Source organism: Bombina bombina, chromosome 11 (assembly GCF_027579735.1).
Source record: "Bombina bombina isolate aBomBom1 chromosome 11, aBomBom1.pri, whole genome shotgun sequence".
NCBI classification, from domain to species: Eukaryota; Metazoa; Chordata; class Amphibia; order Anura; family Bombinatoridae; genus Bombina; species Bombina bombina.
Genome location: NC_069509.1, coordinates 148,006,312 through 148,031,974, shown reverse-complemented (window position 1 = coordinate 148,031,974; position 25,663 = coordinate 148,006,312). Strand labels below are relative to the sequence as shown.

At 39.6% G+C, this 25,663-nt stretch overlaps 1 protein-coding gene across 1 annotated transcript in view; it reads right to left on the bottom strand.

Moving 5' to 3' along the window:
* The window catches only part of MAD1L1 (mitotic arrest deficient 1 like 1), a 1,632,937-nt gene that overhangs the window by 1,187,434 nt on the left and 419,840 nt on the right, over positions 1-25,663 (bottom strand). The window lies entirely within an intron of this gene.

Below are 25,663 nucleotides of genomic sequence, written 5' to 3'. Positions count from 1 at the left end.
CAGTTCGCTGTCCATAGACAAATGAGCGCCATCATGCTGTAGTCTATTTTAAAGCCAATTCAACAGGGCTGCCTTTAGAAATTTTGGGGCCGAGGTCAGGTCCCCCTCTCCCATATTAGTCGGATATATATATATATATATATATATATATATATATATATATATATATATATATATACACACACACATACATATACATACACACATACACATATATATCTGTACATACTTAATTTTTATATAGTCACTGTTTTTGATTTATATACGTTTTTCTTTATAACGTTTTGTCTCAATTTCACACACATCATACTACACCACACACACACACAATTCCACATGCACTGGACACACCACACATACACACAATACCACCCACACACACACACCATACACACAATACCGTAAACACCACACAATACCACACACACACAATACCGTACACACAATACCGTACACAAACACTGTATACACAATACCGTACTCACCACACACAATACCACACACACCGTACACACACAATACCGTACACACCACACACAAACAACGTATACACAATACCGTACACACCACACACAATACCACACACACTGTACAGACACAACACCGCACACACAATACCGTATACACCACACAATACCACACACACCGTATACACAATACTGTACACACCACACACAAACACTGTATACACAATACCGTACACACCACACACAATACCGTACACACCACACACAATACCACACACACTGTACAGACACAACACCGCACACACAATACCGTATACACCACACAATACCACACACACCGTATACACAATACTGTACACACCACACACAAACACTGTATACACAATACCGTACAAACCACACACACACCGTACACACCACACACTGTACACCCCACAGTTAATAATTACCTGCTAATAACTAGGGCAAATATTTAAAAATGTAGCATCAGTGCTGTAAATATGACCCACTCTAATATCCTGGTATAACTATATATTATATCGTTCAAGTTCTGCTTTCAAAAAAAATGTTTTAAACGCATATTAACCTCATTGTCTTGGTAAAATTTGCTTCATTTTACAGGCAAGGGACACACCTCTTGAAAAGTCTATTGAGTATGGTTATCTTAGCCCCTTTGCTTTGGCCAAATACTGAAAGAGAAAATACTAGAATGATAAATAATTCAATGAGTTACATACTGCAGGTTCAAGGTTCTGTATTGTGCAGGATACACTCCAGTCTCTTTGGGACAACTGAGAAATCGCAATTTAAAAATAAATAAATATATAAATCATATAAATCTGATTATCTTTTTGGGTATTGTTAGACATTTAATTGGGAAGTATATTTTAAGTCCCTGCGCAAGTATAAGGCCTGCATTTAATTTTGCTTCTGAACACTGAATAACTAATGTGCAATCTAGTCTGAGTCATCCGTACTGTGGCGCTAAATAATGAAAGTTAAAAAATCTTGTAAAAGCACTCACTCGAGTTACTAAGATAAAATGGTGTGTGTATCTGTGTGTGTATATATATATATATATATTTATTTATTATGTGTGTGTGTAATTGTCTTTTTGCTTACTATAAACTGTAACCATGCACCTTGTGTAACATCACTGCAGAATATGTTGGTGCTTTATACATAAATGATTATAATAATAATGAGATTTTTTCCGCTTATTACAGTTCACTATTTATCTAAGCTTCATAAACAATGAACTAAATTAATATTCATAAATAACAGCTGTAAAAAACACATATATACATAGATACATACAAATAACCATTTTATATTACCATCTCAAAGTGTTTAATGTCCCTTTAAATGAGATAAGCAGGACCGGCGCTTGTGTAAGACAGTTTAGGCAGCCGGGTCTGCCTGGCTGCCGGCATTGGCAAAGCAGCGTGAGTAAAAAATTATTTATGTGCACATGGCACACTGACTGTCAGGACACACACAGCTGGCGCTGCTGAGCTCTCAGCATTAATCTTTCTATTCTGCGCCGGCGACCCCTGGCTGAGCGAAGCCTGCAACTTCCTACTACATAATTGGTACACCGTACTTGCTAATTTTGCTATGCTATCTATGTGGGCTGCAGGGGACGGCATGTGTGGAGCTCACTTGCGCAGCAAAATGCCTATCTGAGAGACTAATGCTGGCGCCTTGTGACTGACACACACAATGAAAATGATTTTGAGCCACGTGAGTGATGCCCACCCAGACGGCCAGACCGGTACTGAAGTGAGAGATAGGATGGCGAATTAGAATCTGTATTATTTAATTTTACCATATCAAGGACTTATTGGGATTTCATTTACATCAGGGTTGAAGAAGAGGTCAGTGTGCCACTGTTAATATCATTTCAGTGTTTATATTATAGTTGTGTAGATATAGATGTAGTACCACTGTCTAATTTGCTATGCAGCACAACCACTGTCTGATTTTGTTATCTAGCACAACCACTGTGATTTGTTATGCAGCACAACAACTGTCTGATTTTGTTATGCAGCACAAGCAACCACTGTCTGATTTTGTTATGCAGCACAAGCAACCACTGTCTGATTTGCTATGCAGCACAACCACTGTCTGATTTGCTATGAAGCACAACCACTGTCTGATTTGCTATGCAGCACAACCACTGTCTGATTTGCTATGCAGCACAACCACTGTCTGATTTGCTATGCAGCACAACCACTCTCTGATTTGCTATGCAGCACAACCACTGTCTGATTTTGTTATGCAGCACAAGCAACCACTGTCTGATTTGCTATGAAGCACAATCAACCACTGTCTGATTTGCTATGAAGCACAATCAACCACTGTCTGATTTGCTATGCAGCACAACCACTGTCTGATTTGTTATGCAGCACAACCACTGTCTGATTTGTTATGCAGCACAACCACTGTGATTTGCTATGCAGCACAACCACTGTGATTTGCTATGCAGCACTACCACTGTCTGTTTTGTTATGCAGCACAACCACTGTCTGATTTGCTATGCAGCACAACCACTCTCTGATTTGCTATGCAGCACAACCACTGTCTGATTTTGTTATGCAGCACAAGCAACCACTGTCTGATTTGCTATGAAGCACAATCAACCACTGTCTGATTTGCTATGAAGCACAATCAACCACTGTCTGATTTGCTATGCAGCACAACCACTGTCTGATTTGTTATGCAGCACAACCACTGTGATTTGCTATGCAGCACAACCACTGTGATTTGCTATGCAGCACAACCACTGTGATTTGCTATGCAGCACAACCACTGTGATTTGCTATGCAGCACAACCACTGTCTGTTTTGTTATGCAGCACAACCACTGTCTGATTTGCTATGCTGCACTATAACGGTTTGATTTGCTAGGCAGCACTACCACTGACTGATTTGTTATGCAGCACAACCACTGTCTGATTTGCTAGGCAGCACTACCACTGACTTGATTGTTATGCAGCACAACCACTGTGATTTGCTATGCAGCACTACCACTGTCTGTTTTGTTATGCAGCACAACCACTGTCTGATTTGCTATGCTGCACTCTAACGGTTTGATTTGCTAGGCAGCACTACCACTGACTGATTTGTTATGCAGCACTACCACTGACTGATTTGTTATGCAGCACAACCACTGTCTGATTTGCTATGCAGCACAACCACTGTCTGATTTGCTATTCTGCACAATAACAGTTTGATTTGCTAGGTAGCACTACCAATGTATGATTTGAATTTAGCCGCCAATCAGCAAGCGCTACCCAGGTGCTGAATCAAAAATGGTCTGGCTCCTAAGGTTACATTGCTGCTTTTAACACATACCAAGAGAACGAAGAACATTGATAACAGGAGTTAAATATAAAGTTGCTTAAAATGTCAGGCTCTATCTGAATCATGATATAAAAATTTGGGTTTCATATCCCTTTAATATATACACATTGTTAAATGACCAGTAACAATAGTAATCAGGGGGGTGGGGGGGGGGGGTTTCCTCGCCTGTGTGGCCAAAAATCCTAACACCGGCCCTGGAGATAAGGTAAACATTGAAGAGATTTTAAGTGGATGTCTCTTGTACTGCAAAATAATATTTTTTTTTTAAAGAAAACACAGTTATTTAGTATGCAAAACATAATTTATACTTACCAGATATATTCTTTTCCTTCCGGATAGGGAGAGTCCACAGCTTTCCTCCTTACTGTTGCGAAATATAACACCTAGCCACCAGGAGGAGGCAAAGACACCCCAGCCAAAGGCTTAAATATCCCTCCCACTTCCTCATTACCCCAGTTATTCTGCAGAGGGAACAAGGAAAAGTAGGAGAAACATTAGGGTATAAATGGTGCTAGAAGAATAAAATAAATAGGGGACTGCCCATAAACAAGAAAAAACGGTCAGGGGCCATGGACTCTCCCTATCCGGAAGAAAAGGAATTTATCTGGAAAGCATAAATTATATTTTCCTTCCTAAGATAGGGAGAGTCCACGGCCTCATTCCTTACTGTTGGGAAAACTATACCCAAGCTCCAGAGGACACTGAATGAATAACGGAAGGGAACAAAAAGGAAGAGGTGGACCCTATTCTGAGGGCACCACCGCCTGCAAAACTTTTCTCTTTTCAGTCGAAGCAAAAACATCAAACTTGTATAATTTTGAAAATAGGTAAAAACTAAAACTAGGTAGCCGCCTTACAAATCTGATCCATAGAGGCCTCATTCTTAAAGGTCCAAGAGGAAGCCACAGCTTCTAGTGGAATGAGCCATTATCCTCTCAGGACGACGATGTCCTGCTGTCTTGTAAGCTAAGTGGATGACACTCCTTAACCAAAAAGATAGGGAAGTCGAAGTAGCCTTCTGCCCCTTACGCTTCCCTGAATAGACAACAAACAAAGAGGGAGATTGTCTAAACTCCTTAGTAGCCTGAAGATAGAACTTCAAGGCGCAAACCACATCCAAATTGTGAAGTAAGCGTTTCTTCGATGAAGAAGGATTAGGAGACAAGGGAGGAACCACAATCTCCTGATTGATGTTACAATCTGACACAACCTTAGGAAGAAAACCTAATTTAGTACATAAAACTGCCTTATCTGCATGAAAAATCAGATAAGGGGGCTCACATTGCAAAGTATCAGCAGGTCTCTGCAACAAGGTAACTTCCACGGAGGAGATGAGGACATCCCCACTAGATCTGTGAACCACGTCCTTCGCGGCCACGATGGAGAAATCAGGATTACTGATACTCGCTCCTGCTTGATGCGGGCCACCACTCGAGGAAGTAGTGGTAATGGAGGAAAAAGATATACGAGTTAGAACCTCCAGGGCACTGCTAGTGCATCTATTAGATCCGCTTGGGCGACCTCGACCAGTACCTGGGTAGCTTGGTATTGAGATGGGACGCCATGAGAGCTATCTCCGGCATCCCCCACTTGCTGCATATCTCTGCAAACACCTCGGGATGGAGAGAGCATTCCCCTTGATGGAAGGATTGCCTGCTTAGAAAATCCGCCTCCCAGTTGTCCACAACCGGAATGTGGATCGCTGACAGCGAACAGCTGTGGGCCTCCGCCCACTCCAGAATCTGAGATACTTCCTTTATTGCCAAAGAATTTCTCATTCTCCCCTGATGGTTGATGTAAAACACTGAGGTTATATTGTCTAATGTAACAAAGGGCAAAGAATGACTGGGGTAATGAGGAAGTGGTATGGATATTTAAGCCTTTGGCTTTTGTCTTTGCCTCCTCCTGGTGGCCAGGTGTTGTATTTACCAACAGTAAGGAATGAAGCCATGAACTCTCCCTATCTTAGGAAGGAAATCATCTGCAAAGCTCCCTAATTTATTATAATAACTATTTACTATTGAAAATTAGTTTGATGTCAATTTGCTTATAATCAATATAAATAAGATAAATTATATATATTTTTGTATTACGTTATTATCAGGCATTATAAGGTTTTATCAAATTATCAAAACAAAAAAGTCGACTCTCTGACAGTATCTGGGGTAATAAAAAAATAAAAATAAATTTACTCTTAAATCTCTATCACATATATTGGGCACCTCAAACTGGTGTAAAGAGGAGAGGGATGTAGACTAATTTAGGTTCACAGATGGCATGTAAAATTACGAGGTTTATTTTATGCAGCCACACATGAAGGTTCCATTATCTTTCTGCTCTATAGTGAGAGATTTCATAGAACATACGAATTTGTTAAAGGGACAATTTTTGGCTGAGAACCTGTATAAGAAGGATACAGAGATACTTCTTCACAGTGTTACCTGTGAAGAAGGGGACACTTTATTGTGACTCATGGATTACACAGGACATACCTGTTGTTTCAAATGCTCTTTAAGATGCAGGAGATCCCTGTAACAAATTAATGGACACATTGCTAACACTTGAGGGCTGCAAAAACTAATGCATAGGACCGTCTGAGGCATTTGGGCCACCAGTTAGTCATTCTGCTTTAGCACATTGTTTACCCACAAAATGGGTAACCAGGGGAAAGGTGCAGAGAGAAGCATCAAATAAGCCCGATCTCCCCACTTGTAAATTCTAGTGGGAAAACTGAAAGAAAAAAAAAAATTATAACTGGGGCGAGTGAAAGACATTGACTCAACATTCACTCACTATCGAAATCTGTCAGCTTGTAGAAATAACAGTGTAGAAGCGGTGAACACTGAGCACCGCCTTAAAGGTGAAGCACTGCAGCAACGGCTGAGTCACTGAGAAGAAGTGCGGCAACGTGTTGGTAAGTACCGACTTCCAACACAGCTCCTGACTGTGAAGCGTTTGCCTTAGTTGTTCTGAGAGATTCTCCTCTTTGCCCACAGTGCACCCTAGTACTCTTATTAGGGTTAAAGCTCTGCTTATTAGGATGCGCTTTGTGCAAATAGGCGGTTCACTCAGAACAACCAGACAAATGCTTCACAGTGAGGAGCATGCTACGTTTTCACCGTAGTTTTATCCCCAGGCCGCAACACTTACTTAAAGCTCAGCTTATTAGGATGCGGGTTGTGCAAATAGGGGAATCTCTTGCTATCTTTATTTGAAAAGCAGGAATGTAAAGCTTAGGAGCCAGCCCATTTTAGGTTCAGACAAAACATTCTGCAGTTAGGACCTGGAAGCAAAATTTTAGGAGCCGAGGCTCCCTGGGTGCTGGAATTTGTGAAGCACTAGTTTGTGAGGACATTTTTGGGAGTAGCATGCTCTATCTGAATCATTAAATAAAACATCTGGTTTTAGTATCCCTTTAAAATTACTGCACAAAAAAAGTGTTTTGCATTGGCTAAACAAATGCAAAGAGGGGGTGGGGTATGGCGTGTACATGTAGTGGGCATGGCGTGTGCAGACGATGGGTGGGATCAGAGATGGCGAGTAACATTTTGGCCTGGCTAGTAGCTTAGAACTTGGAATTTTGAGCTATGTGTATATATATATATATATATATATATATATATATATATATATATATATGCACATACATACACACCGATAGATACACACACATATATATATATATATATATATATATAATATATGTATATATATTTATTAGGGCTGCACGTTTAATCGCACATGCGATTTAAAACCGCAAGGAGTCACGATTTTTTCCTACATAAAAAATTCCTTTAGAAGTGGCTGTAAGGCATTGATTTATTTGTGATTTCTTGCAAACCAGCTCCATCTAGTGGTTGCTTTTAGCACACATTTGTAAAATGGCTCTTTTACTTTCACTTTCTGTTCTCATAAGCAGCTGATCAATCTGGAAATCTAAAAGCAGAGCCCATGCAGGAATGAAGAGCAGAGAAAGCCACTTACTTATATTTTCCCCTAGGGATATCTGCAGTCTGAAACTTAGGGTATGTAAACATTATGGAACCTCCCACACAATCTCCTGCTCTCTGAGAAACCGCTTAAATTCATAGCAGATGCAGTTACCCCCACGGCTCCCAAAAAGGCTAAAACTGCAGTCCCCTCTGCTGCTGGGTTAACTTAACTGCATCTACAATGTATTTTATATCAGCAAGGCACAGCATTTCTGAAAGGAGCAGCCCCCCACCCCTACTGCTATATGCCTGTAATGGATTCCTGGACAGGAGCAGGGCTCATTTTCAGTCAAATTAAAATGTTTAAAAAAGAAGAAAAAATATATTATATATATATATATATATATATATATATATATATATATATATATATATGTGTGTGTGTGTGTGTGTGTGTGTGTGTGTGTGTGTGTGGCTTATACTGCTTCATTTGTTAATCATACCACTGTTCACAGTTAGAATAACTGTCCAAGAAAACATGACAATGTTGTGTGTCATAAGACCTAATAACTGTCTATTTAATCACCTCACAGGCAGCAAATTTTATTTTAACTATTTTGTGGTTTGTATTTTTATGCTCCAAGAGTGTATTGGACATTGAGAAACATGTACATTAAGATTCTGTAGTGTTAAATAAACTTTATAATGCAAAATGAAGGTGTTATAGTCATTTATAAGAAAATTGCGATTAAATCGCAATCAGGGTTTTTTTTTGTTTTTTTAAATTGCAAATTTTTTTTGCCCATATCGCCCAGCCCTAATATATAAATATATAGCCAATATAGATAGATATAAAAACACACACTTATAATATTCATGCACACTTAATGTCACCTGAGAAGAAAGCAATTCTTCCATATTCCAGCTAGGCTTCATCCTGGCAAACAGACCATTCAAGTGAAGCAAGCATTAAATCTGATTTCTAAAGCTAGGTCTATTTCTCATGTTTGCATTACAGATACTTCAAAAATAGAAAATGTGCTGCAATTTGTACTTCTGAATGATACTATGTGAATGGGTTTAGAGCAATTTCTATTTGCCTAATATAGCGATGATATTTTAATTATTCTCTTTGTGAGCTCTAGAGACAATGAAATTGAATGCACTGTTAAAAATTTCTTTGTTAATTATAGTTTAGCTGAAGCTGTGCACGGAAAGGTTCAGAACTGTGAGTGCTGAGATCAGTTACAAAATTATTCATACAGGACAACCTGTAACTATTTAATGGTAAAGACAATACTATTCTGTCTTTTTTTTATAAAGTACAGTTGTATTTGGTGCACTGAACTTTTGTATATTTGTAATTTAAAATGCTCAATAAAACTATTGTAATTATTCACAGATGTCTAGATAGATATATTGCTTTTGTTTTAATACCAGTACGGTCAACCTAAAGTCCAAGGGCAACGCTGTGTCTGTCCAATGCCCTTTGTCAACTCGACTTTTCCAGAATTAAGAGGACATTGATGTTTTATATCTATCTGCTTATCTATCTACATATATATATACATATATATATTTATATATATGTCTTTCTATCTGCCTACATATCTATCTATCTATCTATCTATCTATCTATCTATCTATCTATCTGTCTGTCTGTCTGTCTGTAGATAAGCACTAACTTGAATTTCTGAGCCTTGTTTAAATCCCTCCGCCTATTTACCATTATTGGTACTTTCTCAATTAGTAACTTCTGTTGATGTCCCTCTGGCTTCTCCCTGTGTGAGTTCCACTATGAGACAGATGTATTAAAGGGCAAATGTTAGCCTGCAAGTAATATTTATGAAGCAGTGGTATAAACTGCTGTTTACTAAATCCTCTCCTCCATATCCGCGATGGTTGAAAAAAAATGTCAAGTCCAACCCATTCTTGTGTGATTGATTTGTGAGAGCAGTGGGGGCGGTCTTGCACGAGCATTGACTTTTGCAATCACAGGCACAAAAGAACCCCTGATAACCAATCACAAATTAATATTCAGATACAGCACAAACTCTGTTTGAACATGTGCAGACTGTGGTAGCCTGCCCTCTTCTATTCCCTTAAGGTGGTTTAGAACGGATTCAACTTGGTTACCACTGTAAAGAATGATTTGCTTATCATGATTGTTGATGCAAAACTGATAATCCACCTTTTAAAAGCATGTGACACAATTGAAGCTTAGGAGGGGAGGGAAAAGTAAACAAAAGCTCACAAATTGCCTAAAATTATTAACCCGAGCCTCTATGGGGAAAAGTGAAACAAGCATAATTTTTAGATGTATTTTACAGCAAAAGGCTGCAAAATAAATAATGAATGTATATTGCAATAATGTTTAACTTGCAATAAGTAAACATTTTATGCATTGTTAAAATGTCAAGTTTAATGGTCCTTTAGAAAGGCAGGTCTTAAACTTTTATATCCTGCTAATGACCTCTGACTAAGTCATTGTGTTTGTGTGAGAAATTTAGGAAATGTTGCACAACTACATTTCAAAATACACTTTAACCTCTATATGCCGTTAGGACGTTCCTAACAACGCTGGGCTTTAACAGCGTCCGGAGGGCATGGAACATCCTACCTGATATGGCGCCCTGCAACCTCCCCTTTTTGCCAAATGAAGAATCGGACTGGGGGTATGCCTAGCAGTCTCCCCATGATCCAATCCCACCCTTAAAATCACGTGAACGCATCGACCATCGTGTGATTTAAATTTTCCCGTTTAGATTCGTTCCGATCTTAACACTTGCACCCCGGCATAAAGGAGTTAAACCAAAAACTGTACTGCTCTACACATAAATATCTGTTCACAAATAAACAAGAGCAACATATTTCTGAATATATTGGTGTGATTTAACAACTGCCAATAAAACAATAAATGCAAAAAAACAACATTTCTTTTCAAAATGTTCAATTGCAATTGTCGAATGTAAAAAAAAAAAAAAAAAAGTAAATTAAGAAACCACAGAAAGGTATTCTAATTCCAAACTTGTTGAAAGTTGACACAGACTATTAACTCCAAGGTCAGTTATATGTAAACTTATTTGAGATTCTTATTACTGTAAAAATTGCTTTTGTAAAACCATGATTCAGTCTGTCAGGATGAAAAAAAAAACAATATTACAAGTGTGAGGATACACAATGCTTCGACAGTAAAAATATCTAAGTAATAATGTTTATTTGGTATGTGTAGATTGTGGTAGGAAAACCTGCAAGCGAGAGACCGATAAACATGATATATTCATCAGTGACATAAGATATTTTAGGAAGCAGAAAAATAGCATTCTAAAGTTAAAGGGACATAAAACCCAAGGTTTTTATTTCATGATTCATATAGAGCATGTGATTTTAAACAACTTTCCAAATAACATATTATATAAAAATTGTTTTTTTTCTCCTGTTATCCTTTGTTGAAAAGTATACCTAGGTAGGTTCGGGAGCTACTGATTGGTGGGTGCACATATTTGCTTCATGGCTTACCTAGTGTTTTTAGCTAGCTCCCAGTAGTGCAGTACTGCTTCTTCAACAAAAGGAACAAGAAAATGAAGCAAATTAGATAATAGAAGAAAATTGGATTGTTGTTTAACCCCTTAACGTCCAACAAAATACGGTCGCTAACGACCAAGGACGTACCTGGCACGATCACAAAGCTTTCAGGGTATTGCAGCGATGCCTCAATGTTGAGGTATCGTGCAATACCCTTTGCTAAGAAACCGATGCAGAGAGGGCCACTCTGTAGCCCTCTCTGCATCGGCCAGCGATGGTGACGATCGTTGGTGGCGTGGGAGGTATAGCAGGGAGGCGGGTGGGCAGCCCATCGCTGAAGGGGGTGGGAGGGATTGTGAGAGGGGCGGGAGGGGGCGTGAGAGGGGCGGGAGGTAGTGGGACCGCTATGCTACGGAAAGTAATCTAGTGCATGGGAAGGAGGGAGAGGGGGATAATAGTTGGGAAAGTGACCTGGGAAGGGGGTAGGGAAATGAGGGGGCAGCTACACTACGTTAAAAAGTGTAATATCAAATATATTTTAAAAAAAGCTAAAAATTAAAGCAAAATGCAGGGGCGTATTATGGCCTAGGCCAACAAGGCCGGTGTCTAGGGCATCAGATTTGGGAGGGGCAGCCCATCTGCCCTATCCTCTCTCTAAAAGCCAGCACACAGTACAGTGAGTGATAAAGTGCAGGCTGTTACAGAGAAGACAAGGAACATGCGCTGATTAAGGTCGCTCTTCACAAGCAGTGCTCCTTTAAACCGTTGCTTCATTTAGAGCCGCCTGCATTTTTGCAGTGGAAGCCTTCTTGGTGAGAAACTTGCCCGGGGATATGCTTACAAGGTGAGGCTGGAGGAGAAGACATTTTGGTGATATGCTGCCTCCCCTTATCAGCTGTGGTAGGTCTGCGAGCGTAGTGCTTATTGCGGGTCTTAATAACTAACAGACTGGATGCGTCTGTGCACTGCTTAGATCAGCTTGTGATGTCTAATCATAAACACTCAGTGCTAATGTATGTTAGCAACTAATAGCTAGCTTTCTCTGCATTCATGTGATGTCTAATCATAAACTATCAGCACTAATGTATGTTAGCTACTAATAGCTAGCTTTCTCTGCATTCATGTGATGTCTAATCATAAACTATCAGCACTAATGTATGTTAGCTACTAATAGCTAGCTTTCTCTGCATTCATGTGATGTCTAATCATAAACTCTCAGCGCTAATGAATGTTAGCTACTAATATCTTTTTCTGCATTCATGTGATGGCTAATCATAAACTCTCAGCGCTAATGTATGTTAGCTACTAATAGCTAGCTTTCTCTGCATTCATGTGATGTCTAATCAAACACTCAGTGCTAATGTATGTTAGCTACTAATAGCTAGCTTTCTCTGCATTCATGTGATGTCTAATCAAACGCTCAGTGCTAATGTATGTTAGCTACTAATAGCTTTCTCTGCATTCATGCGATGTCTAATCATAAACTCTCAGTGCTAATGTATGTTAGCTACTAATAGCTTTCTTTGCATTCATGTGATGTCTAATCATAAACTCTCAGCGCTAATGTATGTTAGCTACTAATAGCTTTCTCTGCATTCATGTGATGTCTAATCATAAACTCTCAGCGCTAATGTATGTTAGCTACTAATAGCTAGCTTTCTCTGCATTCATGTGATGTCTAATCATAAACTCTCAGCGCTAATGTATGTTAGCTACTAATAGCTTTCTCTGCATTCATGAACCCACGGAGTAAATAGTAAACGGACACTTAAAAAGTTTCATTACTTGAATGATGGTAAATACTGTATGTTTCAAAGTGTATTCTTCTTTCCCTCCTTTCCTCTCTCCTTTCCCTTTCTCCCTCCCTTCTCCCACAACTCCCTTCCTCCCTCCCTCAACTCACTCCCTCCCTTCTTTCTCTCAACTCCCTCTCTTGCTCCCTTCTATCACTCCTTTCTTTCCCTCTCTTCTTTCCCTCCCCCTTTTTCACCTCCCCCCCCCCCTTTTCTCTTCTCTCTTTCTCTATCTCCCTTCTTTCCTTTCCCTTCCTTTTCTCCCGTCCCCTTCTTTTCCCCTCCCTTCTCTCAGGGAGAAAATGGTATGAGATGCATGCAATTCAACCCACCTGATTGCAAGTGTTTTGCTAGACCATTTTCTTTTGAATTGTTTTTTACACACTAACCCAAAAAAAAGGAAAAAAGGCCTAAAACCTTTGGTGGTGGGTGTGGGGGAGCAGAATTTTGAGTGCCTAGGGCAGCACAAAACTTAAATACGCCACTGGCAAAATGGGTACTGGCAGACAGCATGGTGGCTAATAGGTGGAGGGGGGAGAGTTAGAGAGCTGTTTGGGAGGGGGGTCAGGGAGGTAAGGGGGATACTTCCCTGCAGAAAATAAATATTTATATAAAATAAAAATCTTATTTTTATACTGGCAGACTTTCTGCCAGTACTTAAGATTGAGGTGACCTTTGGGGTGGGGGAGGGAAGAGAGCTGTGGGGGAGGGAAGAGAGATGTTTGAGAGGGGTCAGGGGGTGGGATGTGTCAGGTGGGAGGCTGATCTCTACACTAAAGCTAAAATTAACCCTACGTGCTACCTAATTAACCCCTTCACTGCTGGGCATAATACAAGTGAGGTATGCAGCGGCATTTAGCGGCCTTCTAATTACCAAAAAGCAATGCCAATGCCATATATGTCTGCTATTTCTGAACAAAGGGGATCCCAGAGAAGCATTTATAACTATTTGTGCCATAATTGCACAAGCTGTTTGTAAATCATTTCAATGAGAAACCAAAAGTTTGTGAAAAAGTTAACCATATTTTTTTTTTATTTGATTGCATTTGGCGGTGAAATGGTGGCATGAAATATACGAAAATGGGCCTAGATCAATACTTTGGGATGTCTACTAAAATAAAATGTATACATGTGAAGGGTTATTCAGGGATTCCCGACAGATATCACTGTTATAATGTAACTGTTGCTAATTTTAGAGACAAAAAAATGGTTTGGAAATAGCAAAGTGCTACTTGTACTTATTGCCCTATAACTTGCAAAAAAAACAAAGAACATGTAAACATTGGGTATTTCTAAACTCAGGACAAAATTTAGAAACTATTTAGCATGGGTGTTTTTTGGTGGTTGTAGATGTGTAACAGATTTTGGAGGTCAAAGTTAGAGAAAGTGTTTTTTTTCAATTTTTTCATCATATTTTATAATTTTTAATAGTAATTTAGATATGATATGATGAAAATAATGGTATCTTTAGAAAGTCCATTTAATGGCGAGAAAAACGGTATATAATGTGTGGGTACAGTAAATGAGTAAGAGGAAAATTACAGCTAAACACAAACACTGCAGAAATGTAAAAAAAAAGCCCTGGTCCTTAACGGTAAGAAAATTGAAAAATGGTCTGGTCACTAATGGGATTAAAATTGTACCCTCTAAATAATTAAAGATTTTTGGGGGGTTTCATATCCCTTTAAAGGGACACTAAGCACATTTTGTACACATCCTTTTAATTATGTGTGCTGCCATTTTGGAACCATGGTTACAATGAAGGTATACTATACAAAGGAGATTTCCTGCCCATGTGCAAACGGGTCAGCACTGGAATGTAGTGAAAACTAGATTTCAACATGGCGGCACACCCTTGACTAGAGGGAGGTGGGGGGAAAACCTCAATCCTATGCTTATAACAGGTAATTAAAAAAAATGTAACTTTCATGATTCAGATAGGGCATGCAATTTTAAACAACTTTCCAATTTCCTTTTATCATCAAATTTACTTTGTTGGCTTTGTATACTTTGTTGAAAGCTAAACCTAGGTAGACTCATATAATAATTTCTAAGCACTTGAGGGCTACCTGTTATCTCAATGCATTTTGACAGTTTTTCACAGCTAGATAGCACTAGCTCATGTGCGCCATATAGATAACATTGTGCTCACTCCAGTGGGTTATTTATGAGTCAGCATTGATTAGCTAAAATGAAAGTCTGTCAAAAGAACTGAAATAAGAGGGCAGTCAGCAGAGGCTTAGATACATATCATTATTAAAACCAATCCATTGCTGTTTAATTGCTGTGTAGTAATTGTTAACAAGAAACAGACGGAAATGGAAACACAACTGTTTCAGTAGCATTGAAATCAAATGAGCATTAACAAAAAAAGAAAGAACGAAAAAATGTGAGATTGAGAGAGAAAGATAAATAATGGACTAGAAATTGCAGAGCACTATTATGCAATTCGATTTTAGACGTATGTGTGCATAGATGTACAGCAGTGCAAGGGCCCTAATTTCTAAAGCTTGTCAATACCGCAAGGTCCCTCAGAGAATTCTAGAAAGGTAAATTTGAGCTTGAGAGTTGTTCTCAGCTGGGTCATGTGACTTGCTGAATTATTTACCAGCCGTATCTGCTCAGGACCACCAGTGCTCTGCGGCTCCCAAACAGTACTTTGACTATTTGTTAAACCACTTTACAGTTGTTAAAGGGACGTTAAACTGTGGCACAACTACTCTAGAGTGGTTACAACTCACCATCCTTATTCTTTTCCTCCTGATGCTTTACTTCTCTTTAAAGCCATGTTCCTGTCTAACCCCTAAAAAGTTGCCAGATGGTTAAGCTCCACCTCTTCATACTGGGTGCTGCCATCTTGGAGCACAGGTATTCTCACATACTGTATAAATATAGATAGAGCAGCAATCTGCCAGGAACGAACAACAGCTCAGTGGCTTATTCAATTGCCTGGTTACCACCTGGGAAAAGCTTCTTTTAGCCCAATTGTGCTTTTCACAGAGGATAACTTTTATGAAGTATATCAGTCTGATCCCACCTAACAAGTTCAGTCTAGCCGCAAAATATCAGGCAATTCTCGTCTGAACAAGAGAAATGGCAAGGCCTCCTTTGGGTCTCATCAGTGAGGTGCAGCCATATCCCTCTAGGCATATTGGGCAAGGAGTCCACATCTGGTTTCCCCCATCACCCCTAGGGAGACTTTCTTCAGGGTCATAATACATATGCATACAGATAGAGAGGCAATCTGCCAGGAATTACTGGGACATAAGCAGTAAACATTTATGTATGAATGAGGTTGTCAACGTTTTGGCAACTGTATAAACTGCTTCAGGGAGTGGGCAATATCACCGATCTGTGAGTGTGCACACCTGCTGTCACAGGCTGTGAGAAAACGTGAGCACCAAGATGGCAGCACCCAGTATAAAGAGGCGGAGCTTCAGTATCTGGCTATTAAAACAGGATAACTGGTTTGTAAAGAGTAAAAAAGGAACAGGATGGAATGGAACAAAATGGTGAGTAGTTACTAGCACTCAGCTAGTTTATTTAATGTCTCTTAAAAACACATAGCACTGCATGGTCACTAGTGCTAAAAGCACATGGTCTAATACACTACAGCATTTATTTTTGTGCACTATAATGTCCTTGCAAACATCAAAATCATTAGTAAAAGACACAAATCCTGTTTTCTAAAATATGCCCTCTTCAAAAATCAATATTTTTTATTTTAAACAAAAAGTCTCTTTAAAAAGAACAACCATAAAAACAGTGAAGTATGAGGCTGAACTAAAGGTGCATTTTTCTGCCATTCGGTAAACAATTTAATCACAGAGTTGCTTGTCTTATGGGCTATGTGGTTGTAGGCCATAGAGAGTCACTTATATGATTAGTATTGATTGTTTCAAAGACACCTTAGCAACACAATCATTTGAAACAATCAGGAAACTTTAATCAATACTCACCTAATTCCCCACCTTAAGACCCCTAAAAAAAAATCGTTAAATCCCAGAGTTAAAGAAGAAAGCTCTCTTTCTGATAACTTCCGCAACGCAGGTGGTTCCGTTATAAAAGGGGCACTAGATAGAATCACAGCAAAAGGGAAAATACGCAACAGATGATGACTTTCATTTAAAAGTAGCGTATTCGAGTTAAACTAGTATCGGTAAGAACCATGCAGTCTGATGCAGAAGTAAAATGACAGTTTAACAGGAGAAAAACTAGTTACTTATTTCAAAGGGAAACCCAAGTCAAATTAAAGGGACATGAAACCTTTTATTTTCATGATTCAGACATACAATTTAAAGCATCTTTGTGATTTACTTATTTTATCAGATTTGCTTCATTCTCTTGGAATCCTTTGTGGGTGGAAAGGTAATGTGCTACTGGGAGCTAGCTGAACACATCAGGTAAGCCAATGACAAGAGGAATGGGTATGCCAACACCAATCAGAAGCTAACTCCCAGTAGTGCACTGCTGTTCTTGAGCCTACCTAGGTATGCTTTTCAATAAAGGATAACAAAAGAAAAAGGAAATTATATAAGTTATTTGTCAATTTGTTTGAAATTGTATGGTTGTCCCACTAAACTTAGCATACCAAAAATAGTAATATCTGGAAAAACTACAATATTCAATTTTAAAGGGATATTTTTTCTGTAATGATTCAGATAAAGCATGTGACTTTAAACAATTTTCCAATTTACTTATATTTTCTCATTTGTTTTGTTCTCTTGGTATCCTTTGTTGAAAATAGCTAGGTAGGCTCAAAAGATGCTGATTGCTGGTTGCACATAAATACCTCATGTTATTGGTTCACCCAGTATGTTCAGCTACCTCCCAGTAGTGCATTGCTGTTTCATCAACAAAGGATACCAAAAGAATAAAGCAAATAAAATAAATTTAAATAAATAAGAAAGTTGATTAAAATTCTCTGAATCCTGAAAGAAAATATTTGGTTCCATGTTCATTTAAAGCACCTATCTAGTCTGTTTATTTCAACAGCAGCATTAAAATCTTTTAAACCAGGGCTTCAAAAACCCAGAGAGTAAGGGAGCCATGAAGTATCAAGTTTTGGTGGGGCAGAGACTTGGAAGCTAGGGACTAAATCACTGGTTTTCAGACCTGTCCACAGGCCTCCCCAACAGGCCAGGTTCTTAGTATTACCTTGGATGAGAGCAAGTAAAATAACCATGTTTACTAATTTGCTGATTATTTCACCTGTGCTCTAGTTCAGATATCCTCAAATGTGGCCTGTTAAGGAGATCTGAAGACAGGTTTGAAAAACAGTGGACTAAATCAAGGAGGCCTATAGGTGGAGTTGTTAAGAGTTCAATGGGTTGAGTCAGGTTGGGTGGAGAAGGGGCCACAGGTTTCTCCATGTGAGGAGCTGAACGGTACAGGGGCATATCTAGACATTGACTGCAGTAAGGCTGGGGGATTCTCAAAGTAGAAAATCAGCAGTACTCATATGAGGCTAATAATAAAAACAACACTTTATTGAACGTAGTTAAAAGAAGGCATATGGACATGACCAAATAGCCTTACGCGTTTCACGACAATTGCAGAATAATAATTTTCACACAACCTCCTTCATTTCCGTTCTACTGATTAGTCAATGGAGAACACACCCAGAAGAACCATGACTCCTAGTTTTCCATAATAATAAATGTGCTGTCAACATCCTTACTGAAAAAAGGCCTTCGAGACAGACATCAGTAGGACCAAACATTTAACAAGTGCAGGAACACTAGCAATTACATGATTAGATAAATGTTGCTTTTATATCATAGTGAAGATAAAAAAATAAAAAAAAAATCACCAGCCCAAAACTGTTCAAATATATGGTATAATCAAACTGCACTATGGGTGGGGGAGCTGTCTTCTTGACACCATCAATCTGTAATTCAAAGATTTAATTTGCAAACAGACACAGCGCACAAGCCAGCAAGAATCACGTTCTGATCCCTATCATTTCTGCCCGCAATAAACAAGACTCTGATTACATAATTAACCTTCACTCTAGGTGACATATTTCTCAAAAATAAAAAGTTATCTTTATGTGATATTTGTTCAATTTGATATAAAAGACCACGGGAGATAATGTAAATCAGATGAATTTCAATTATTTTCCTCTCCGCTTGTTTCTAAGAATTGAAATTATACCATCCTCTCCTATAACCAACAGTCTCCGTTTATTTCCACACACTAGTGCTTTGGCAGTTTATATATCTCTATCACATCATTAATTTGTGCTGAAAGCAAAATTAGGAACTTGAGAAGAAAAAAAAAAAAAGTTATCCAATTTTGTAACGTTTTAACTAAAACCTCTTAGTGAGTTTATTAACCCTTTGAGTGCTAAGCACTATACCACCTGGGTGCTAAGATTTTTTTAAGGTTTTTTTTTTGTTTTTTTTTAATACATTTTGTTTTTATCTTTTTTTACTTTTTTTTTTTTTTCAGACCCCCAAGGGTGATTACCTTTCCAATGGTGGGTCTTGGGGGTCTGTAGCTGCTTAGATGCCTGAGATACAGGCTTCTAAGCAGCATGCCCCCTGCTCCTATACTTAACATTGTTAAGTATAAAGTTGCGTGGTGACGTCATCACGTTATTGCGCGTGACGTCACCACGCAAAATGTGAAGCCCCGGCGATGCCTGTCACTCTACAGGAAACTGTGATGGCTCAGAGCCGTCATTAGCACTCAAAGGGTTAAAGGGATATGAAACCCAAAATGTTTTTCATGATTCAGATAGAACATACAATTTTAAGCAACTTTCTATTTATTTATTTATTCCTATTACCCTTTTTTTGTTCAGCACCTGGGTAGAGCTTGCGGATTGGTGACCAAGATACTTATAATTCAGTTTACAGTAAACTATGGTTTCATAGGAATATTATATTATTCAAACATGACTGTGTGGAAAGGGTCCCTGCAGCTTTTTAAAAACAGAATTTATGTTTACCTGATAAATTACTTTCTCCAACGGTGTGTCCGGTCCACGGCGTCATCCTTACTTGTGGGATATTCTCTTCCCCAACAGGAAATGGCAAAGAGCCCAGCAAAGCTGGTCACATGATCCCTCCTAGGCTCCGCCTTCCCCAGTCATTCGACCGACGTAAAGGAGGAATATTTGCATAGGAGAAACCATATGATACCGTGGTGACTGTAGTTAAAGAAAATAAATCATCAGACCTGATTAAAAAACCAGGGCGGGCCGTGGACCGGACACACCGTTGGAGAAAGTAATTTATCAGGTAAACATAAATTCTGTTTTCTCCAACATAGGTGTGTCCGGTCCACGGCGTCATCCTTACTTGTGGGAACCAATACCAAAGCTTTAGGACACGGATGATGGGAGGGAGCAAATCAGGTCACCTAGATGGAAGGCACCACGGTTTGCAAAACCTTTCTCCCAAAAATAGCCTCAGAAGAAGCAAAAGTATCAAATTTGTAAAATTTGGTAAAAGTGTGCAGTGAAGACCAAGTCGCTGCCTTACATATCTGATCAACAGAAGCCTCGTTCTTAAAGGCCCATGTGGAAGCCACGGCCCTAGTGGAATGAGCTGTGATTCTTTCAGGAGGCTGCCGTCCGGCAGTCTCATAAGCCAATCTGATGATGCTTTTAAGCCAAAAAGATAGAGAGGTAGAAGTTGCTTTTTGACCTCTCCTTTTACCAGAATAAACAACAAACAAGGAAGATGTTTGTCTGAAATCCTTTGTAGCATCTAAATAGAATTTTAGAGCACGGACAACGTCCAAATTGTGTAACAAACGTTCCTTCTATGAAACTGGATTCGGACACAAAGAAGGTACAACTATCTCCTGGTTAATATTTTTGTTGGAAACAACCTTCGGAAGAAAACCAGGCTCAGTACGTAAAAACCACCTTATCTGCATGGACCAGATAGGGCGGAGAACACTGCAGAGCAGATAACTCAGAAACTCTTCTAGCAGAAGAAATTGCAACCTAAAACAAAACTTTCCAAGATAATAACTTAATATCTATGGAATGTAAGGGTTCAAACGGAACCCCTTGAAGAACTGAAAGAACTAGATTAAGACTCCAGGGAAGAGTCAAAGGTCTGTAAACAGGCTTGATTCTAACCAGAGCCTGAACAAACGCTTAAACGTCTGGCACAGCTGCCAGCCTTTTGTGAAGTAAAACAGATAAAGCAGACATCTGTCCCTTCAGAGAACTCGCAGAAAATCCTTTCTCCAAACCTTCTTGTAGAAAGGAAAGAAACTTAGGAATTTTTATCTTGTTCCATGGGAATCCTTTAGATTCACACCAACAGATATATTTTTTCCATATATTATGGTAAATTTTTCTAGTTACAGGCTTTCTAGCCTGAATAAGAGTATCTACTACAGAATCTGAAAACCCACGCTTTGATAAAATCAAGCGTTCAAACTCCAAGCAGTCAGTTGGAGGAAAACCAGATTCGGATGTTCAAATGGACCCTGAATAAGAAGGTCCTGTCTCAAAGGTAGCTTCCATGGTGGAGCCGATGACACATTCACCAGGTCTGCATACCAAGTCCTGCGTGGCCACACAGGAACTATCAAGGTCACCGAAGCCCTCTCCAGATTGATCCTGGCTACCAGCCTGGGAATGAGAGGAAACGGTGGGAATACATAAGCTAGGTTGAAGATCCAAGGTGCTACTATTGTATCCAATAGAGTCGCCTTGGGATTGGATTTGGACCCGTAACAAGGGACCATGAAGTTCTGACGAGAGGCCATCAGAACCAAGTCTGGAATGCCCCATAATTGAGTTATTTGGGCAAAGATTTCCAGATGGAGTTCCCACTCCCCCGGATGCTCCTCCATCGCCAGGGAACTCCTTGTTACCCCCTGATGGTTGATATATGTAACAGTCGTCATGATGACTGATTGAAACCTTATGAATTTGGTTTTGCTAGTCTAGGCCAAGCCTTGAGAGCATTGAATATCGCTCTCAGTTCCATTATGTTTATCGGGAGAAGAGAGTCTTCCCGAAACCATAGACCCTGAGTTTTCAGGGGTTCCCAGACCGCGCCCCAGCCCACCAGACTGGCGTCGGTCGTGACAATGACCTATTCTGGTCTGCGGAAGCTCATTCCCTGTGACAGGTTGTCCAGGGTCAGCCACCAACGGAGTGAATCTCTGGTTATTTGATCTACTTGTATCGTCGGAGACAAGACTGTATAATCCCCATTCCACTGTCTGAGCATGCCCAGGTGCAATGGTCTTAGATAAATTCGTGCAAAAGGAACTATGTCCATTGCCGCAACCATCAACCCTATTACTTCCATGGACTGCGCTATGGAAGGAATAAGAACAGAATGAAGTACCTGACAAGAGCTTAGAAGTTTTGATTTTCTGGCCTCTGTCAGAAAAACCTTCATTTCTAAGGAAACTATTATTGTTCCCAAGAAGGGAACTCTTGTTGACGGGGACAGAGAACTTTTTTCTATGTTCACTTTCCACCTGTGAGATCTGAGAAAGGCTAGGACAATGTCCGTATGAGCCCTTGCTTTTGACAGAGACGACACCTGAATCAGGATGTCGTCCAAGTAAGGTACTACTGCAATGCCCCTTGGTCTTAGCACCGCTAGAAGGGACCCTAGTACCCTTGTGAAAATCCTTGGAGCAGTGGCTAATCCGAATGGAAGTGCCACAGGTAATGCTTGTCCAGAAAGGCGAACCTTAGGAACCGAAAATGTTCCTTGTGGATAGGAATACGTAGGTACGCATCCTTTAAGTCCACCGTGGTCATGAATTGACCTTCCTGGATGGTAGAAAGGATCGTTCGAATGGTTTCCATTTTGAATGATGAAACCCTTAGAAACTTGTTTAGAATCTTGAGATCTAAAATAGGTCTGAATGTTCCCTCTTATTTGGGAATTATGAACAGGTTGGAGTAAAAACCCATCCCTTGTTCTCCTAATGGAACAGGATGAATCACTCCCATGTTTAACAGGTCTTCTACACAGTGTAAGAATGCCTGTTTAAAGATAATTGAGACCCGTGGAACCTTCCCCTTGGGAGTAGTTCCCTGAATTCCAGGAGATAACCTTGAGAAACTATTTCTAGCGCCCAAGGATCCTGAACATCTCTTGCCCCAACCTGAGCAAAGAGAGAAAGTCTGCCCCCCACCAGATCCTTCCCAGATCGGGGGCCAACACTTCATGCTGTTTTGGTAGCAGTGGCAGGTGACTTGGCCTGCTTACCCTTGTTCCAGCCTTGCATCGGCCTCCAGGCTGGCTTGGTTTGAGAAGTATTACCCTCTTGCTTAGAGGGTGTAGAATTTGAGGCTGGTCCGTTTCTGCGAAAGGGACGAAAATTTGGCTTATTTTTAGCCTTAAAAGACCTATCCTGTGGGAGGGCGTGGCCCTTTCCCCCAGTGATGTCTGAAATAATCTCTTTCAAGTCAGGGCCAAACAGTGTTTTACCCTTGAAAGGGATGTTAAGCAAAAGCGCTCTGCACGCCACGATAGCAAACCCTGAATTATTCGCCGCTAATCTAGCTAATTGCAAAGCGGCACCTAAAATAAAAAAGAGTTAGCCAATTTAAGAGCTTGAACTCTGTCCAAAACCTCCTCGTACGAAGATTCTTTATTAAGCGACTTTTCTAGTTCTTCGAACCAGAAACACGCAGCTGTAGTGACAGGAACAATGCATGAAATTGGTTGTAGAAGGTAACCTTGCTGAACAAACATCTTTTTAAGCAAACCCTCTAACCTTTAATCCATAGGATCTTGAAAGCACAACTATCTTCTATAGGAATAGAAGTGCGTTTGTTTAGAGTAGAAACCGCCCCCTCGACCTTGGGGACTGTATGCTATAAGTCCTTTCTGGGGTCGACTATAGGAAACTAATTTCTTAAATATAGGGGGAGGACAAAGGGTATGCCGGGCCTTTCCCACTCCTTATTTACTATGTCCGCCACCCGTTTGGGTATAGGAAAAACATCGGGGGGCACCGGAACCTCTAGGAACTTGTCCATCTTACCTAATTTCTCTGGAATGACCAAATTGTCACAATCATCCAGAGTAGATAATACCTCCTTAAGTAGTGCGTGGAGATGTTGAAATTTAAATTTAAAAGTTACAATATCAGGTTCTGCTTGTTGAGAAATTTTCCCTGAATCTGAAATTTCTCCCTCAGACAAAACCTCCCTCCTGGCCCCTTCAGATAGGTGTGAGGGTATGTCAGAAAAGATATCATCAGCGTCCTCTTGCTCCTCAGAGTTTAAAACAGAGCAATCACGCTTTCTCTGATAAGTAGGCATTTTGGAAAAAAATGCATGCAATAGAATTATCCATTATAGCCATTAATTGTTGTATGGTAATAAGTATTGGCGCACTAGATGTACTAGGGGCCTCTTGTGTGGGCAAAACTGGTGTAGACACAGAAGGGGATGATGCAGTACCATGCTTACTCCCCTCATTAGAGGAATCATCTTGGGCAATATCATATCTATGGCATTATTATCCCTACTTTGTTTGGACATTATGACACAAATATATCACATATATTTAAATGGGGAGACACATTGGCTTTCATACATATAGAACATCGTTATCTGATGGTTCAGACATGTTAAACAGGCTTAAACTTGTTAACAAAGCACAAAAAACGTTTTACAATAAAACCGTTACTGTCCCTTTAAATTTTAAACTGAACACACTTTATTACTGAATATGTGAAAAAGTATGAAGGAATTGTTCAAATTTCACCAAAATTTCACCACAGTAACTTAAAGCCTTAAAAGTATTGCACACCAAATTTGAAAGCTTTAACCCTTAAAATAACGGAACCGGAGCCGTTTTTACATTTAACCCCTATACAGTCCCAGGTATCTGCTTTGCTGAGACCCAACCAAGCCCAGAGGGGAATACGATACCAAATGATGCCTTCTATAAGCTTTTTCAGTGGTTCTTAGCTCCTCACACATGCATCTGCATGCCATGCTTTCCAAAAACAACTGCGCATTAGAGGCGCGAAAATGAGGCTCTGTCTATGACTAGAAAAGGCCCCCAGTGAAAAAACATAATTTATGTAAGAACTTACCTGATAAATTCATTTCTTTCATATTAACAAGAGTCCATGAGCTAGTGACGTATGGGATATACATTCCTACCAGGAGGGGCAAAGTTTCCCAAACCTTAAAATGCCTATAAATACACCCCTCACCACACCCACAAATCAGTTTAACGAATAGCCAAGAAGTGGGGTGATAAGAAAAAAAGTGCGAAGCATATAAAATAAGGAATTGGAATAATTGTGCTTTATACAAAAAAATCATAACCACCACAAAAAAGGGTGGGCCTCATGGACTCTTGTTAATATGAAAGAAATGAATTTATCAGGTAAGTTCTTACATAAATTATGTTTTCTTTCATGTAATTAACAAGAGTCCATGAGCTAGTGACGTATGGGATAATGACTACCCAAGATGTGGATCTTTCCACACAAGAGTCACTAGAGAGGGAGGGATAAAATAAAGACAGCCAATTCCTGCTGAAAATAATCCACACCCAAAATAAAGTTTAACAAAAAACATAAGCAGAAGATTCAAACTGAAACCGCTGCCTGAAGAACTT